Source organism: Oryctolagus cuniculus, chromosome 1 (assembly GCF_964237555.1).
Source record: "Oryctolagus cuniculus chromosome 1, mOryCun1.1, whole genome shotgun sequence".
Taxonomy (NCBI): domain Eukaryota; kingdom Metazoa; phylum Chordata; class Mammalia; order Lagomorpha; family Leporidae; genus Oryctolagus; species Oryctolagus cuniculus.
Window position 1 is genome coordinate 154,962,848 of NC_091432.1, and position 19,261 is coordinate 154,982,108.

The window sequence follows — 19,261 nt, forward strand, 5'->3', positions numbered from 1 at the left end:
CAGGAGAAGCACCTGGCTCCTGCCATCGGATCAGCGTGGTGCACCGGCAAAAAAAAAAAAAAAAATTATATATATATATATAAGTATTTCAAAATGTTGTTTGTTTCAAAATTGTCTATCTTTACTCCCACCTTTTGTGGCATCAAAATAAAAGCTGTCCTATCATAATACTTTGTACTTTCCACCCTTACTATTTTATCCACAATGATTCTTCTGAAGAATTACTCATTGTTTAGGCTCCATCTCTAAAAAGTCCTGCACATTCCCTCAACACAATGCTTTTAACTCCCCTCTGGAACTCCATGGCTCATTACTGTTTTGCTTCCAGAGTGCTTTTCCCATTTTACTGTCCATGTGTTTCTCTCCACGACTAGATCACGAGCTCTTGAGGGATAGGAACAAACATCTTTTTCAAATTTAAGTCCTCCAAAATGGCTTTTGTGCTTTTCCTATAGGAAATGTGATGTATTTTTCCTATGACAAATGTGCTGTTAAATTGTTGACTGTGTTTCTGCATGGTGACTCACAAAATGTAGTCTTTAAATTACCCAGATCATGGTGCAGAAATGCAGTATATATTAAAAACCTGAAGCAGCTTAACAAAAGGATAAGTTAAATTTGCCATGCTCATAATATACACATTAATCAAAAGATGATATTAAGACCTATGCTGTTGGAGAGGAAATAACCTTTTTTATGACTTACTTTCAATTCAAGATAGATGTGCATGCTCCTTGATTTAGAATAGAATGTAAGAAACTTGTAAAAGTTTTGTGAACTTTTATAACATCCATCTTGTTTCAGTTTTTTCTAGAAGCAGATCCTGAGATGAAGTCACTAGTGTAATTTGCTTACTTGGAAGTAATAGAAACACAACAGGGGAGTTGGGAAGTGAAGCAAGAAAGTGATGAAAAGTGGCCAGCAAAGGATGCATACTTAAGCAACTAACATATTGGGAGATGGAAGCTTAATTCTGCTGGACCACCTTTGGGAGTCAGCGCAAAAGTGCATCAGAATTATCCCAGCCAAAGGACAAAGGAGCTAGGGTATCTGTACTCTATCTGCAGTCAACAGTTGAATTGATTGTCCACAAAATGGCCTCAGCAATTAAGTGCTGTTGAAGAGAGCTGGTGGGTTCTGAAGTGGCATTGGGGAGGAGATACATGTAGAGCACAGGCATCATCTACTAGCCTGAGTATTCCATAAACCTTCATTAAGCAAATAATTAATGTGATCTGTGTCAAGCACTGGGCCGGATGCTGTGAAAGAGTGGTGAGCAAAAGCAGATTTGGCAGCCACGATGATGGAACCTACATTCTGCTGAAAAAGCATATGTGAGTTCCTGCAAACATTCATGGAAAATTGAATTAAAAGGTAAGTTTACCTTGCTGAAAAAAAAAACCATACCTAAGTTTATTCATAGTACATACTTTACATGAATTTTTGAAGATCTCTTGTTTACATATATTTCAAAATGTTTTGTGCCAAAATAAACTTATAATTCCATTTTCCATAAACTTTTTGGTGTAACCTCAATTAAGAAATGTCTAAAATAAATAGGATAAAAATTACAGACTGAGATAGATAATATTAAAAACAGTATTATCACAAAGAATAGTTGGCATAAGAACAAACTTAGACTAAGTGGTCAGAAGAAATAGATTCCCATGGAAGGGACCTGTAAGAGACTAGGTAAAGACTAATTTCTTTGTTTCCTAAGAAATTAGTGCAGGTCCTTTCTTCCCAGGTAAGTAGACGTTTACAGAAACCTACATTCCAAGTATGTTATAGTCAGAAGTCATGATGCTATCTTCCATTTCTTTTAGTCACATTGGGGAGGAGAAACAACTCCATTCAAAGATGATAGAAGTAATATTGATGCAGAGAAAGGAGATATGAATAGCAACATTATTGGATAAAGCTGCAGTAAAGATACTGTTAAACAGCAAAACCAGTTTGCAATGGCCTTACAACATACCCTTTAAAGAATCTTTGCATGGGTGCATGGGCCAGTGCTGTGGCACAGAGGGTTAAAGCTCTGGCCTGAAGTGCCAGCATCCCATTTGGGTGCCGGTTCTATTCACAGCTGCTCCTCTTCTGATCCAGCTGTCTGCTATGGCCCTGGGAAAGCAGTAGAAGATGGCCCAAGTCCTTGGGCCTCTGAGCCCATGTGGGAGACCCAGAAGGAGCTCCTATTTCCTAGTCCTTGGGCCCCTGAACCCGTGTAGTAGACCCAGAAGAAGCTCCTGGCTCCTGGTTTCGCATCAGCTCGGCTCCGGCTGTTGCGGCCAACTAGGAAGTGAACCGGTGGATGGAAGGCCTCTCTCTCAAAGATTTATTTATTTGAAAAAAAATATCTTTTCAGTAGCAAGTATTTAGCCTAATGGATAAGATGCCCACATCCAACACCACAGAGTACTATGGTTTGATTTCTGGCTCCAGTTCCTGACAACAGCTTCCCATCAATGCAGATCCTGGAAAACACAGTGATGGCTCAAGCAGTTGGATTCCTGACATTCATGTGAAGATCTGGGTTGTGTTTCAGGCTTCTGACTCTGGGCCTGGCCCAACCTCAACCTTTGCAGTCATTTGAAGAATGAAACAGCATGTGGGAGCTCACTGTCTCTTCATAACTCTTTTTGTCTTTCAAATAAATTAAAAACCAAAAAAATGGGGATGGGCACTGGGGCATTGTGTAATAGTGTGTTAAGCCAATAGCTGAGATGCCTCCAAGTGTCTGGGACTAAGTCCTATCACTGCTTTCAATCCAGCTTCCTGCTGGTACATTCACTGGGAAGCAGCTGATGATGGCTCAAGTGTGTGGGCCCCTGCTATCCACATGGGAGACCTGGATGGAGTTCTTAGTTCCTGGTTTGGCCTGGCCCATTTCCAACTATTGCAGGCATTTGGAGTATGAACCAGAGTATCTCTCTCGTTCTCTTTATCTCTCCTTCACTCCCTCCCTCCCTCCTTCTACCCCTCCTGCTTTGCCTTTCCACTGAACAAAATTCAACACCCAATTTTTGTTTTAAAAAAATCTTATGAGATCATAATCAATCTCACTAATCTTAGGTAAAGGGCATAGCCACACTTACAAATCTCTTAAAAACCAATTTCAGGCCGGCGCCGTGGCTCAACAGGGTAATCCTCCGCCTTGCGGAGCAGGCACACCGGGTTCTAGTCCCAGTCGGGGCGCCGGATTCTGTCCCAGTTGCCCCTCTTCCAGGCCAGCTCTCTACTGTGGCCCGGGAGTGCAGTGGAGAATGGCCCAAGTGCTTGGGCCCTGCACCCCGTGGGAGACCAGGAGAAGCACCTGGCTCCTGCCATCAGATCATCACGGTGCGCCGGCTGCAGCACACCGGCCACGGCGGCCATTGGAGGGTGAACCAACGGCAAAGGAAGACCTTTGTCTCTGTCTCTCTCTCTCTCACTGTCCACTCTGTCTGTCAAAAAAAAAAAAAAAAAAAAACAATTTCAACTCTAAAAAAGGTCTAAAATCTAACCCCAAGTGAATTAGACCCAGTTGTACCTGAAATCCTGAGGCATTGAAGTGCTATGTGCTAATTTAATATCTCATCATGCTCATTAAGTTTAATCAACATTTTGGAAGTTTAAACAATTACATAGAACTTTTTTTGCAGCAATAATACTTTATTTTCAGGGATTTTTTTCTCAAATAAACCTTTTATTTAAGGATAACAAACTTCACACATTTCATAAATACAGCTTTAGGAACATAGTTATTCTTCCTACCATACCCACCCTCCCACCAGACTTCCATCCCTCTTCCTCCTCCCTCTCCTATTTCCAGTCTTTTTTACTAAGATCTATTTTCAATTAACTTTAAACACAGAAGGTTAACTCTATTCTAAGTAAAGAGTTCAACAAATTGTATGGAAAAAAAACTTTCTCAACAGGCAAGACAAGGGCTGTTCAAAGTCATTGCATCTCAAAGTTCTGTTTTTTTTTTAAGAATTCTTTGAGAAACTAAATTAACTTTAAAGAACATAAGAATGCTACATCTTTTGCAAGCACTTAGACATAACTATAACTTACGAGACATAAGAATATCCTCCACTTAATACACTAAAACAAAGAAAATTTTTGAGAACAAGTTTTACTATTAACTCTCATAATAGAACTCTTTGAGACCAGAGTCCCACATGGGAAGTTAGTGTACAGTGACTCCTATTGATAATTTAACAATTAACACTCACATATAACATTGTGTTATGTGTGATAACCCAGGGTACTTGATGTGAGCTGCCAAGGCTATGGAAGCCTTTTGAATCCACAAACTGTCAGTATTTAGACAAGGCCATAAGCAAAGTGGAAGTTCTCTCTTCCCTTCAGAGAAAAGTATATCCTTCTTTGATGACCACTTCTTTCCACTGTGATCTCACCAAAATAGTCCTTCATGTAGAACACTTTCTGCCACAGTGTCTTGACTTTCTATGTCTGAAATGCTCTCATGGGCATTTCAGCCAGACCAGACTGCCTTAAGGGCTGATTCTGAGGTCAGAGTGCTACTTAAAGTGATTGTCATTCTATGAGTCTGCTGTATGGACTGCTTCCCTTGTTGGATCATTCACTCCTTTTTTAATTCTATTATTACTAGCAAACACTTAATCCAATTTACATGATCACTTTAACACTTAATCTTATCCATACAATCACTTGAATATTTAAAATGCTATTTTACCCCTCAGCTTAAGGGGATTTGAGGACCCATGGCAAGTTTTAAATTGTACTCTTATAGCCGGCGCTGCAGCTCACTAGGCTAATCCTCCGCCTTGCGGCGCCAGCACACCGGGTTCTAATCCCAGTTGGGGCACCGGATTCTGTCCCGGTTGCCCCTCTTCCAGGCCAGCTCTCTGCTGTGGCCAGGGAGTACAGTGGAGGATGGCCCAAGTGTTTGGGCCCTGCACCCCATGGGAGACCAGGAGAAGTACCTGGCTCCTGCCATCGGATCAGCGCGGTGCGCTGGCCACAGCGTGCTGGCCACGGTGGCCATTGGAGGATGAACCAACAGCAAAGGAAGATCTTTCTTTCTCTCTCACTGTCCACTCTGCCTGTCAAAAAAAAAATTGTATTCTTAGAAGCTTGTCCATAGGAATCTATGCAAAACTACACAGCTTTACAATTACAAACTTCACACATTTTGTAATTACAACTTTAGGAACATGGTGATTCTTCACACTGTGCCTGCCCTCCCACCCACACTCCCAACCCTCTTCCTCCTTCCTCTTATTCCCACTCTTATTTTTTACTAAGATCTATTTTCAATTAAATTTATGTACATATGATAACTCTAGGGTAAGTAAAGAGTTCAACAAACAGGATGAAAACCTGCTGTTCAACAGTCAAGACAGGAGCAGTTCAAAGTCATTGCTTTTCAACATGTCAATTTCACTTCTAAATATTGCCATTTAGGTACTTTATTAGTTATCACAGGTCAGGCAGAACATATGGCATTTGTCCCATTTGGACTAGCTTATTTCACTAAATATGTTTTCCAGGTTTATCCATTTTGCTGCCAATGACTGGATTTTGTTGTTTTTACCACTGTGTAGTATTCCATGGAGTACATATCCCATATTTTTTTTTGACAGGCAGAGTGGACAGTGAGAGAGACAGAGAGAAAGGTCTTCCTTTTCCATTGGTTCACCCCCCAGTGGCCCCTGTGGCCAGCGCACCATGCTGATCTGAAGCCAGGAGCCAAGTGCTTATCCTGGTCTCCCATGCAGGTGCAGGGCCCAAGCACCTGGGCCATCCTCCACTGCACTCCCAGGCCACAGCAGAGAGCTGGACAGGAAGTGGAGTGACCAGGACAGAATCCAGTGCCCCAACCGGGACTAGAACCCAGGGTGCCAGTGCCACAGGCAGAGAATTAGCCTATTGAGCCGCGGCACCGGCCCCCATATTTTCTTTATGCAGTCTTCAGTTGACAGGCATTTGGGTTGACTGCATGTCTTAGTATTGCAAATTGAGCTGATTAAAGATTTCATCTTTAATATTTCTATTTGGTTCTTAATGAGTTCTATCTCCTTAGTGATATTTTCATTCATTGATTTCCTCATTTCTTTTGTCTATGTTCCCTTTCATCTGGTTGAGTTTCCTTCAATCATTATTTTGAATTCCATAGCTGTCATTTCAGAGTCTAAGTCTGGAGGAGTATTGTGTTCTTTTGGTGGTGTCATGCCACCTTGCATCTTCATGTCTCCTATGTCTCTATGTTAACGTCTACCCATCTAGTAGATATCCCTTCTTTATGGGGTATGTTTTCTTATAAAAGTTTATAGTTTACTGGTATCCAGGGTATCATTTGGCTTGTTACTTTGGCTTTGGTTCTACATGAAATCAGGTGTGTAGTTTCTGAATGATTTCTTCTGTCTTAATGTCAATTGTGCCTACAAGTGACACAGTGGACTAGTGTACTGAAGTTTGTAAGGATAGAAGTGTGACTTTGAGAATGAGTAAGGGTTTCCTGGGTGTGTATCTTTGGTCCACAGAGAGTTCATTGTCAGTCTCCCTGGTGAATGTAATAGTCAGAGACTTGTTCTTGGTATGCAGATGGATAGGGGTGGCTGTTCCCTGATGTGATGTCAGGGTTTGTGGCACCAATGACTGTGGCTCTAGTACTATGTGATACACAAGGATCCTTCCTCATCCTGTTAGGAGAGCCCAGCAGATGCTGTGGCTTATAATTCCAACAGCCCTAGTCCTAGGACTAGGGGATGTGAACTGGACCCTTTTCCAGTCCTGCAGGATGACTACAAGGTATACAGGAAATTGTATTCTGGAGGCTATGAGTCCAGAGAGGTAGAATTCAGGTAGATATTTCCCTATGTCCACCGGGTAGATTCCAGTGGCACTGAGAAGTGTAGACTGAATTCTTACAGTCCTGGTTTTGTGTGATACAGTGAGGTCATTACCCAAATCTCCCAGGGTGGTAGCAGATTTTGATATGGGCTGCTTCTGGTGTCAGCCCCTAAAAGCTAAGGTGAACCTACCTTGCTCAGAGTGTGTGAGTATAGCTCTGGGCTAGTGCTCAAAAACTCCTATAGTTGCAAGATGCAGAAGATCTGTCCTTTGCTCCACAGGTTGTCCTGACTCTATGACACTGATAGGAGAGCAGAGGTGCACTGCACAGCTTTTCATGCTGAGAGGAGGCAGGGAATGAGGAGGAAGCATGGTGGCTTCCCTGCTCCAAGCCCCTCAGTTGCTCAGACCCCAGTCAGTTCTCCAGACTGAAGTAAAAGTCAATGGGTGACTTTGTAATTCTCTCTCAGCTAAAACCGCAAGAGATGGAGCATGTGCACACAGCAACTTCTTAACTTGGTGTGGTAAGATGGCAACCCACAGCCAGCAGCTGGTTGCACCATGTGGGCTGGCTACAGCAGTGTTTGTCTTCTCTCCTCTTGTCCCACAGAGTCTTCATTGTTTTGTTTCGTATTTTCACTTCTTTGCTGGAAATTTCCATCACTCAGACCCCTGAGTGTTCTTTAAATATCCAAGAGCAGCTTAAGTTAGTGCGCATATGATATTTGTCCATTTGGGACTGGCTTAATTCACTCAGCATGATGTTTTCCAAATTCCTCCATCTTGTTGCAAATGACCGGGTTTCGATGTTTTTGACTGCTATATAGTATTCTATAGAGTACATGTCCCATAATTTCTTTATCCAGTCTACTGTTGATGGGCATTTGGGTTGGTTCCAGGTCTTAGCTATTGTGAATTGAGATGCAATAAACATTAATGTGCAGACAGCTTTTTTGTTTGCCAATTTAATTCCTTTGGGTAAATTCCAAGGAGTGGGATGGCTGGGTTGAATGGTAGGGTTATATTCAGGTTTCTGAGGAATCTCCAGACTGACTTCCATAGTGGCTTAACCAGTTTGCATTCCCACCAACAGTGGGTTAGTGTCCCTTTTTCCCCACATCCTCGCCAGCATCTATTGTTGGTAGATTTCTGAATGTGAGCCATTGAAACTGGGGTGAGGTGAAACCTCATTGTGGTTTTGATTTGCATTTCCCTGATGGCTAGTGATCTTGAATATTTTTTCATGTGCCTGTTGGCCATTTGGATTTCCTCTTTTGCAAAATGTCTATTGAGGTCCTTGGCCCATCTCTTAAGTGGGTTGTAGGTTTTGTTTTTGTGGAGTTTCTTGATTTCTTTGTAGATTCTGGTTATTAACCCTTTATCTTTTTTTTTTTTTTCACATTCTACTTCAGCTTTATTGCACAATATCTATAAGAAAATATTAATTTTTAAATTAGAAAACATAAAAATGCTTTCAATATAGAAGAGACGATCTCATTTTAAAGACAATACTCTATAAGAATGTCTACCAAGAAAATAACAAACTTTCACAGGATACCAAGCTGGACAGATGCTTTGGCAGATCTGATACAAAGCACTGTTAAAACCAGTCCAAAATAACTTAATCCAAGCTGTATCATCATTCTTCATAGAAATCTAGACACCACTGAAGGTAGTTTCTTATACTTAATTAACCCTTTATCTTTTGCATAGTTTGCAAATATTTTTTCCCATTCTGTCGGTTGTCTCTTCACTCTCCTGACTGTTTCTTTTGCAGTACAGAAACTTCTCAATTTGATGCAATCCCAATAGTTGATTTTGACTTTGACTGCTTGTGCCTCCTGGGTCTTCCCCAGAAACTCTTTGCCTGTGCCAATATCTTGAAGGGTTTCTCCAATGTTTTCTAATAACTTGATGGTGTCAGGTCATAGATTTAGGTCTTTAATCCACATTGAGTGAATTTTTGTGTAAGGTGTAAGGTAGGGGTCTTGCTTCATGCTTCTGCATATGCAAATCCAGTTTTCCCAGCACCATTTATTTAATAGACTGTCCTTGCTCCAGGAATTGGTTTTAGATACTTGATCAAATATAAGTTGGTTGTAGATGTTTGGGTTGATTTCCGGTGTTTCAATTCTGTTCCATTGGTCTAGCCATCTGTTTCTGTACCAGTATGATGCTGTTTTTTTTTTCCTTTTTTTTTTTTTTTATCTTTTATTTAATGAATATAAATTTCCAAAGTACGACTCATGGGTTACAATGGCTTCCCCCCCCATACCGTCCCTCCCACCAACAACCCTCCCCTTTCCCACCAGTTATGCACCAGTTATGAGTTTCCAAGGCTATGGAAGCCCCTCGAGTTCTCCGACTCTTATCTTGTTTAGACACGGTCATAGTCAAAGTGGAGGTTCTCTCCTCCCTTCAGAGAAAGGCACCTCCCTCTTTGAAGACCTGTTCTTTCCACTGGGATCTCACTCACAGAGATCTTTTTGCCAGAGTGTCTTGGCTTTCCATGCCTGAAATACTCTCATGGGCTTTTCAGCCAGATCCGAGTGCCTTTAGGGCTGATTCTGAGGCCAGAGTGCTATTTAGGACATCCGCCATTCTATGAGTCTGCTGAGTATCTCACTTCCCATGTTGGATCACTCTCCCCTTTATTTATTCTATCGGTTGGTGTTAGCAGATACTAGACTTGTTTATGTGCTCCCTTTGACTCTTAGTCCTTTCATTATGATCAATTGTGAACTGAAATTGATCACTTGGAGTAGTGAGATGGCATTGGCACATGCCACCTTGATGGGATTGAATTGGAATCCCCTGGTATGTTTCCAACTCTACCAATTGGGGCAAGTCAGCCCGAGCATGTCCCAAATTATACATCTCTTCCCTCTCTTATTCCCACTCTTATGTTTAACAGGGATCACATTTCGGTTAATTTTCAACACTTAAGAATAACTGTGTGATAATTACAGAATTAAACCAGTCATATTAAGTAGAACAGACAAAAAAAAAATACTATGAGGGATAATGTATTAAGTTGTCCATTAGCAGTCAGAGCTATGCTGATCAAGTCACCATCTCTCATAGTGTCCATTTCACTTCAGGAGGTTTCCTTTTTGGTGTTCAGTCAGTTGTCACCGATCAGGGAGAACATATGGTATTTGTCCCTTTGGGACTGGCTTACTTCACTCAGCATGATGTGTTCCAGATTCCTCCATTTTGTTGCAAATGACTGGATTTCGTTGTTTCTTACTGCGGTATAGTACTCTAAAGAATACATATCCCATAATTTCTTTATCCAGTCTACCGTTGATGGGCATTTAGGTTGGTTCCAGGTCTTGGCTATTGTGAATTGTGCTGCAATAAACATTAGGGTGCAGACCGCTTTTTTGTTTATCAATTTAAACTCCTTTGGGTAAATTCCAAGGAGTGGGATGGCTGGGTCGAATGGTAGGGTTATATTCAGGTTTCTGAGGAATCTCCAGACTGATTTCCATAGTGGCTTGACCAGTTTGCATTCCCACCAACAGTGGGTTAGTGTCCCTTTTTCCCCACATCCTCGCCAGAGTATGATGCTGTTTTGATTACAACTGCCCTGTAGTATGTCCTGAAATCTGGTATTGTGATGCCTCCGGCTTTGTTTTTGTTGTACAAGATTGCTTTAGCTATTCAATGTCTCCTGTGTCTCCATATGCATTTCAGCACCACTTTTTTCCAGATCTGAGAAGAAGGTCTTTGGTATCTTGATTGGTATTGCATTGAATCTATAAATTGCTTTTGGGAGAATGGACATTTTGATGATGTTGATTCTTCCAATCCATGAGCATGGAAGATTTTCCCATTTTTTTGGTATCCTCTTCTATTTCTTTCTTTAAGATTTTGTAATTCTCATCGTAGAGATCTTTAACGTCCTTGGTTAAGTTTATTCCAAGGTATTTGATTGTTTTTGTAGCTATTGAGAATGGGATTGATCTTAGCAGTTCTTTCTCAGCCGTGGCATTGTCTGTGTATACAAAAGCTGTTGATTTTTGTGCATTGATTTTATATCCTGCTACTTTGCCAAAATCCTCTATGAGTTCCAATAGTCTCTTAGTAGAGTTCTTTGGATCCTCTAAGTACAGAATCATATCGTCTGCAAAGAGAGATAGCTTGAGTTCTTCCTTCTCAATTTGTATTCCTTTAATTTCTTTTTCTTGTCTGATGGCTCTGGCTAAAACTTCCAGAACTATGTTAAATAGAAGTGGTGAGAGTGGGCATCCCTGTCTGGTGCCAGATCACAGTGGAAATGCTTCCAACTTTTCCCCATTCAATAGGATGCTGGCTGTGGGCTTTTCATAAATTGCTTTGATTATATTGAGGAATGTTCCTTCTGTACCCAATTTGCTTAGAGTTTTCATCATGAAAGGGTGTTGTATTTTATCGAATGCTTTCTCTGCATCTATTGAGATAATCACATGGTTTTTCTTCTGCAGTCTGTTAATGTGATGAATCACATTGATTGATTTGCGAAACTGAACCATCCCTGCATACCAGGGATAAATCCCACTTGGTCTGGGTGGATGATTTTCCTGATGTGTTGTTGTATTCTATTGGCGAGAATTTTATTGAGGATTTTTGCATCTATGTTCATGAGGGATATTGGTCTATAATTTTCTTTCAGTGCTGCATCTTTCTCTGGCTTAGGAATTAAGGTGATGCTGGCTTCATAGAAAGAATTTGGGAGGATTCCATCCTTTTCGATTGTTCTGAATAGTTTGAGAAGAAATGGAATCAGTTCTTCTTTAAATGTCTGGTAGAATTCAGCAGTGAATCCATCTGGTCCTGGGCTTTTCTTTGTTGGGAGGGCCTTTATTACGGTTTCAATTTCTGTTTCAGTTATGGATCTATTTAGGTTTTCTATGTCTTCGTGGTTCAATTTAGGTAGATTGCATGTGTCCAGGAATCTATCCATTTCTGATAGATTTTCTTGTTTGCTGGCATACAAGGCCTTGTAGTAATTTCTGATTATTCTTTTTATTTCTGTGGTGTCTGTTGTTAATTTCCTTTTTCATCTCTGATTTTATTGATTTGGGTCTTTTCTTTTTTTAGTTAGTTGGGCCAATGGGGTGTCAATTTTGTTTATTTTTTTCAAAAAACCAGCTCTTCGCTTGGCTGATTTTTTGTAATGTTTTTTTTTGGATTCAATCCTGTTAATTTCTTCTCTGATTTTAATTATTTCTCTTCTCCTACTAGATTTGGGTCTGGTTTGCTGCAGTTTTTCTAGGTCCCTGAGATGCGCTGAAAGCTCATTTATTTGGTACCTTTCCTATTTCTTGATATAGGCCCCTATTGCTATAAACTTGCCTCTCAATACTGCTTTTGCCGTATCCCATAAGTTTTGATATGTTGTGTTGTTATCCTCATTTACTTCCAGAAAGTTTCTGATTTCTCTTTTGATTTCTTGAATGACCCAGTGTTCATTCAGGAGCATGTTGTTCAGTCTCCATGTGTTTGCATACTTTCTGGGGTTTCCTGAGTTGTTAATTTCCAGCTTCATTCCACTGTGGTCTGAGAAGCTGCATGGTATGATTCTAATTCTTTTAAATTTGCTGAGACTTGCTTTATGGCCTAGTATGTGATCAATCCTAGAGAAGGTTCCATGCACTGCTGATAAGAATGTAAAGTCTTTAGATGTAGGATTGAAAGTTCTGTAGATATCTGTTAGATCCATCTGGGCTATAGTGTTGATTAAATCTGCTGTTTCCTTGTTGATCTTCTGTCTGGATGATCTATCTATTTCTGAGAGTGGAGTATTGAAGTCCCCCAGTACTATTGTATTGGAATCTAAGAATCCCTTTAAGTCCCTTAACATATCTTTTAAATAGACTGGTGCCTTGTAATTAGGTGCATATACATTTATAATAGTTACATCTTCCTGTTGAATTGAACCCTTAATCATTATATAGTGCCCCTCTTTGTCTCTCTTAACAGTTTTTGTATTAAAGTTTATTTTGTCTGATATTAATATGGCTACACCTGTTTGGTTTTTGTTTTGTTTGGTTTGGTTTGGTTTTTGTTGGCATGGAATATCTTTTTGCAACCTTTCACTTTCAGTCTGCATGCATCTTTGTTAGAGAGATGTGTTTCTTGTAGGCAACAAATAGTTGGGTGTTGTTCCTTAAGCCAGTCAGCCAGTCTGTGTCTTTTAACTGGACAGTTCAGGCCATTCACGTTTAATGTGACTATTGATACATAGTGACTTTGCCCTGCCAATTTCCCGGAGATATTTTCTGTATATGCTTTGAGCTTCCCATGCTCTTTTACTGCTGGTGTTCTTCCTTTCCCTTCTTTCATATCAATGGCCGTGTTTCTGTGTTTCTGAGTGTAGCACATCTTTAAGTATCTTTTGCAGGGCCGGACAAGTGGCCACAAAGTCTTTCAATTTCTGTTTGCTATGAAAGGTCTTTATTTCACCTTCATTCACAAATGAGAGCTTAGCAGGATATAACATTCTGGGCTGGCAATTTTTCTCTCTTAGCACCTGTGCTATGTCTCACCATTCCCTCCTAGCCTGTAGTGTTTCTGATGAGAAGTCAGCTGTGAGTCTGATTGGAGATCCTCTGAGAGTAATCTGACGTTTCTCTCTTGCACATTTTAGGATCTTTTCTTTATGTTTCACTGTGGTGAGTTTGATTACAACATGTCGTTGTGAGGATCTCTTTTGGTCATGTTTACTGGGGGTTCTATGAGCTTCCTGTACTAGGATGTCTCTGTCCTTCTCCAAACCCGGGAAGTTCTCTGCTAGTATCTCACTAAAAAGGCCTTCTAATCCTTTCTCTCTCTCCATGCCTTCAGGAACTCCTAGAACCTGAATGTTGGGTTTTTTAATAGTATCCTGTAGATTCCCAACAATATTTTTTAGATTTCTAATTTCCTCTTCTTTTCTTTGGTTTGACTGTATCCTTTCCTGTTCTCTGTCTTCTAAGTCTGATATTCTCTCTTCTGCTTCACTGATTCTGTTTTTAAGGCTCTTAAATGTGTTTGTCATTTGATCTATTGAGCTCTTCATTTCATTTTGATTTCTCTTCACTATCACACTTTCCTGCTCTACTAGTTTCTGCGTTTCATTTTGATTCTTCCTTAAAATTTCATTTTCACGAGAGAGATTTTCAATCCTGTCCAATAAGGATTTCTGTAGTTCAAGGATTTGCTTTTGAAAACTTCTAAATGTTCTTATCATCAATTTTTTGAAATCCGTATCTGGCATTTCTTCTATCTCATCATCTTCATAATCTTGGCTTGGGGTGTTTTGTTTATTTGGAGGCATCATAATGTCATCGTTGATCTTGTTCCCTCGATTTCTGTGTTTATTGCTTGGCATGGTTAATTCTGTTTCCCTCACTGTGAGGTTTTTTTTTATTATTATTATATTACGTCCGTGTTAAGTGGACTGCGTGCTGTTGGAGGAGCCTTGGAGGCTTGAGATGGGTGTGGACTGAGAGCTCTGCTTGGTTCTTCAGGGTTACAGGTGTGCCAAGGTGACACCCTCAGGTTATGCATGGTAAATCTCTATTTATTTATTCATTTATTTATTTTATTTTATTTTTTGTTCAGGAGGTAAGTAATACTGCAAGGCTGAGCAGAATGGATGGTATTTAGCTTCCGCTGGCTTCTACCCAGAGAGTTGTGCAGGCTCGGTTTCTCCTGCGGACTCCCACTGGGTTGCCTAGGCTACTGAATTGTAGCCTTAACTCTCCCCTTTTATTATGTATATCCCAGCTCTTTGTCTCTTGCTCCCCTTTGCAAGGTTGGTGGAGAGAGGAACTTGTCTGTACCAGTATGCCCCCACCTTTTTATTTATTTATTTTATTTTTCCTTCTCTCCTGTAGTCTGTTGGACTTTCCCGCTTCAAAACCCGTGTCCCTCTAAAATTCTGTCCGCCGTTTCCCCGCCAATGTCTCTGGTTACTGAGCTCACCTCCGCTTCCAGCGCCGATGTGTGGACTTGGAGCCCTGGGCGTCTCTCCTCTCCCCGCTGGTGTCTTTGTCACATAGACTCCCCTTCCCGCACTGGCGCTCAGGCTCTGCGGCTCCCGCGGTTCGGCTTCCGCGTGGTGGGCGACCCTGCTCTCCCAGTAGGTCCTTTGAGTCACAGCGAATAGCTCCGGAAGAGTTTCCTCTGCAATTTTTTCATGATCCTTTTTCTGAGGCTACCGTAACTCCGCTTTTATTAAACGAAATTTTCCCGGACTATCGGTGCGCGCCCTCACTATTCCGCCATCTTGGCCTACATCAATTCGCTTTTATTAAACTAAATTTTCCCGGACTATCGGTGCGTGCCATCACTATTCCACCATCTTGGCTCCGCCCAGATTTAAGTCTTTAATCCATGTTGAGTGAATTTTTGTGTAAGGTGAAAGGTAGGGGTCTTTCTTCATGCTTCTGCACATGGAAATCCAATTTTCCCAGCACCATTTATTGAATAGACTGTCCTTACTCCAGGAATTGGTTTTAGATACTTGATCAAATATAAGTTGGTTGTAGATGTTTGGATTGATTTCTGGTGTTTCAATTCTGTTCCATTGGTCTAGCCATCTGTTTCTGTACAAGTACCATGCTGTTTTGATTACAACTGCCCTGTAGTATGTCCTGAAATCTGGTATTGTGATGCCTCCAGCTTTGTTTTTGTTGTACAAGATTGCTTTAGCTATTCGAGGTCTCCTGTGTCTCCATATGAATTTCAGCATCATTGTTCCAGATCTGAGAAGGTCTTTGGTATCTTGATTGGTATTGTGACAATTAACTGAGCACCAAAGGGGAAACTTGTTGAAGTGAAATGGACACTATGAGAAACAGTGACTTGATCAGCTCTTGTCCTGACGGTTGATGTACAATGTAATACTTTATCCATTTTAGTATTTTTTTTGTTCTAGTACCATTGGTTGAACTCTGTAATTAACACACAATTATTCTTAGGTGTTTAAATTTGACTGAAAAGTGATCCCTGTTAGGAATATGGAAAACATTATGCTGAGTGAAATAAGCCAATCCCAAAGGGACAAATCCACATGTTCTCCCTGATAGGTGACAACTAACAGCACCAAAAAGGAAACCTGTTAAAGTGAAATGAACACTATGAGAAACAGTGATGTGATCAGCCCTCACCCTGACTGTTGATGAGCAACTTGATATGTTATCCCTCTTAGTATTTTTTTTTGTTTGTTCTACTTAATACTTTTGGTTGAATACTGTAATCAACACACAATTATTCTTAAGTGCTGAAACTTAACTGAAAAGTGATTGCTGTTAGATATAAGAGTGGGAATAAGAGAGGGAAGAGATGTGCAATTCGGGACATGCTCAAGCTGACTTACCTCAAACGGTAGAGTTAGAAACATACCAGGGGATTCCAATTCGATCCCATCAAGGTGGCATGTACCAATGCCATCTCACTAGTCCCAGTGATCAATTTCTGTTCACAATTGATCATAATGATAGGAATAAGAACCAAAGGGATCATATAAACAAAAATAGTGTCTGCAAATACTAGCTGATAGATTAAAAAAGGGAGAGAACGATCCAACATGGGAAGTGAGATACACAGCAGACCCATAGAATGGCAGATGTCCTAAACAGCACTCTGGCCTCAGAATCAGCCCTTAAGGCATGTGGATCTGGCTGAAAAGCCCATGAGAGTATTTCAGGCATGGAAAGCCAAGACACTCTGGGGAAAAAAAAAAAAAAACTAAATGAAAGATCTCCGCAAGTGAGATCCCAGTGGAAAGAAAGAACCAGTCAAAGAAGGAGGTACCTTTCTCTGAAGGGAGGAAAGAACTTCCACTTTGACCATGGCCTTGTCTAAATATGATCAGAGTCGGTGAACTCAGGGGGCTTCCATAGCCTTGGCAGCTCATGACAAGAGCCTAGGGTGATTACTGATGCCATAAACAAGAGTGTCAATTTGTTAAGTCAACAACAGGAGTCACTGTGCACTTACTCCTCATGTAGGATCTCTGTCCTTAGTGTGCTGTACATTGAGATTTAATGCTATAACTAGTACTCAAACAATATTTTTCACTTTATTATTTATTATTATTATATTATTTTCACTTTATTTATGTTTCTGTGTGGGAGCAAACTGTTGAAATCTTTACTTAATGTATGCTAAACTGATCTTCTGTATATAAAGAGAAACGAAAATGAATCTTGATGTGAATGGAAGGGGAGAGGGAGTGGGAAAGGGGAGGGTTGTGGGTGGGAGGGACATTATGGGGGGGAAGCCATTGTAATCCATAAACTGTACTTTGGAAATTTATATTCATTATATAAAAGTTAAAAAAATTTAAAAAGGACACTCAGGGATTCTTTATAAGGCACACTATTGTGCGCCTCAACTGCAAAACCGTTCCAGTTCCTCTATTTTTAAAGGAGAGTAGGCAGACTTTAAAATTATTATACCTGAAAAGACAAAATGAGAAAATATTTTTAAAATAAAATTAAATGTAAATAAGAAGAAAATGAAGGAAAGGGGAGATGATATCACTGAAATTGTTAAAGACTTAAAGGGTGCATTTAATTAAGGAAACTTTCTAATATATTTAATTAACAAATAAAAATTGAATATTCAAGATATAAAAAAAAAGTTAGTGTGCAGCTATCTTAACCAATGAGACCTTTTTGGAATGCAGAAGTCAACTATCTTTCATCATCACCTTACAGGAGATTTTTTAAACATTTATAATCCTATTACTATGCACAGACCCAGAGAATAATATAACATTACATCTTTAATATGGTGTGACACAAATTTTGCCTGCAACCAACTGTAAGAATAACACAGATAGAAGCTCAAATACCAGATAAGCCATTCACTGGATATATGACCTTGAAAGAATTACTCAATATTTCTTAATCTCACATTTCTCACATTCTACAAAATATAATTCACATCATACAAAGTTAGTGTGAAAATCAGGAATATAAATCATGACACAAATTATATGTCCCTTAAGTGTTAACAAATATCACTACCACCTCCAAAATCAACATATGAATTCCTGAATTAAATAACCCCTCTGCTTTTTAAACCAGTGAAGTTTAAATAGATGAGAGCCAGCATTGTGGCACAGCAGGTAAATCTGTTACCAACAATGCTGGCATTCCATATGGGTGCCAGTTTATTTCCCAGCAGCTCTACTTCCAATCCAGTTCCCTACTACTGGTGTTAGAAAAGCAATGGAATATGGTCCAAATGTTTAGACCCCTGCCACCCACCTGGGGGACTTTGATTCAACTGTTGGCTCCTGGCTTCAACCTGAACCATTCCTGGCTATTGCAGCCATCTGGGGAGTGAACCAGTAGATGGAATCTCTCTCTCCCATATATGAGATATATATACACATTTATACATATATGAGACAGATACAATATGTGTGTGTATATATATATTATATATCACCCTCTGCAACTCTGACTTTCGAGCAAAGAAACAAATCAGTTATTAAAAAGATGATTAAATAGATTTTTAAAAGATGATTAAATAAATAGATTAAATAGATAAATAATACTCATGGTCAGAGAGGTTGAAAAAATAGAGATCTTCTTTCTGCTTTAATTGGAGATATAATTGATCCAACATGTCTGAGGGGTATCATGTGTCATAAACCATAGATATAATGCCCTTTGGCTCAGTAATTTTATACCTAAGAATGTAGCCTCATGAAATGGCCAGAGAAGTGTCCAAAAAAACATATGCAAAATGTATACCTCAAGGTCAGTGTTGTGGTGCAGTGGATTGAGCCACTGCCTGTTAACATTGGCTACTCATATCAAAGTGCAGGTTCCAGTCCCAGCTGCTCTGCTTTTGGTCCAGCTTCCTGCTAATCTGCCTGGGAAAACAGTAGATTATGATCCAAGTACTGTACCCCTGCCACCCATGTGAGAGATCAGGACAGACTTCCAGGCTTCTGACATTGGCATGGCCCAGCACCGGCTGTCGCAACCATTTGGCAAACAAAACAGTGGATTGAAAGTCTTTTTCTGTCTTTCCCTCTCTATAACTCTGCCTTTCAAATAAATTAAATCTTTTAAAAATACATTCAACAGAGGATCATCCAAAGTAATGAAAATTGGAAATAAATTATATGTCATTCTATTATTTTTCATCACTATACCAAAATACCTGAGACAAGCTATTTATTAAGAAAAGAGGAATATTTAGCTCACAGTTTGGAAGGTTCGAAGTCCAAACAGCATAGCACAGGCTCAGCAAGGGCTGACCCTTGGCTGTGTCGCTTCATGACATATAACAAGAGTGGGAACACAGGCAGGAGCAAACAGATTACATCTTGATGCAGGAATCAGAGGGGAAGGGTAGAGTCAAACTTGGAATTTTATAACAACCCTCTCACATGAACTACCAAAGAGTCTCACAAGAACCATCTACTTCTTATTGTATCTAAAGA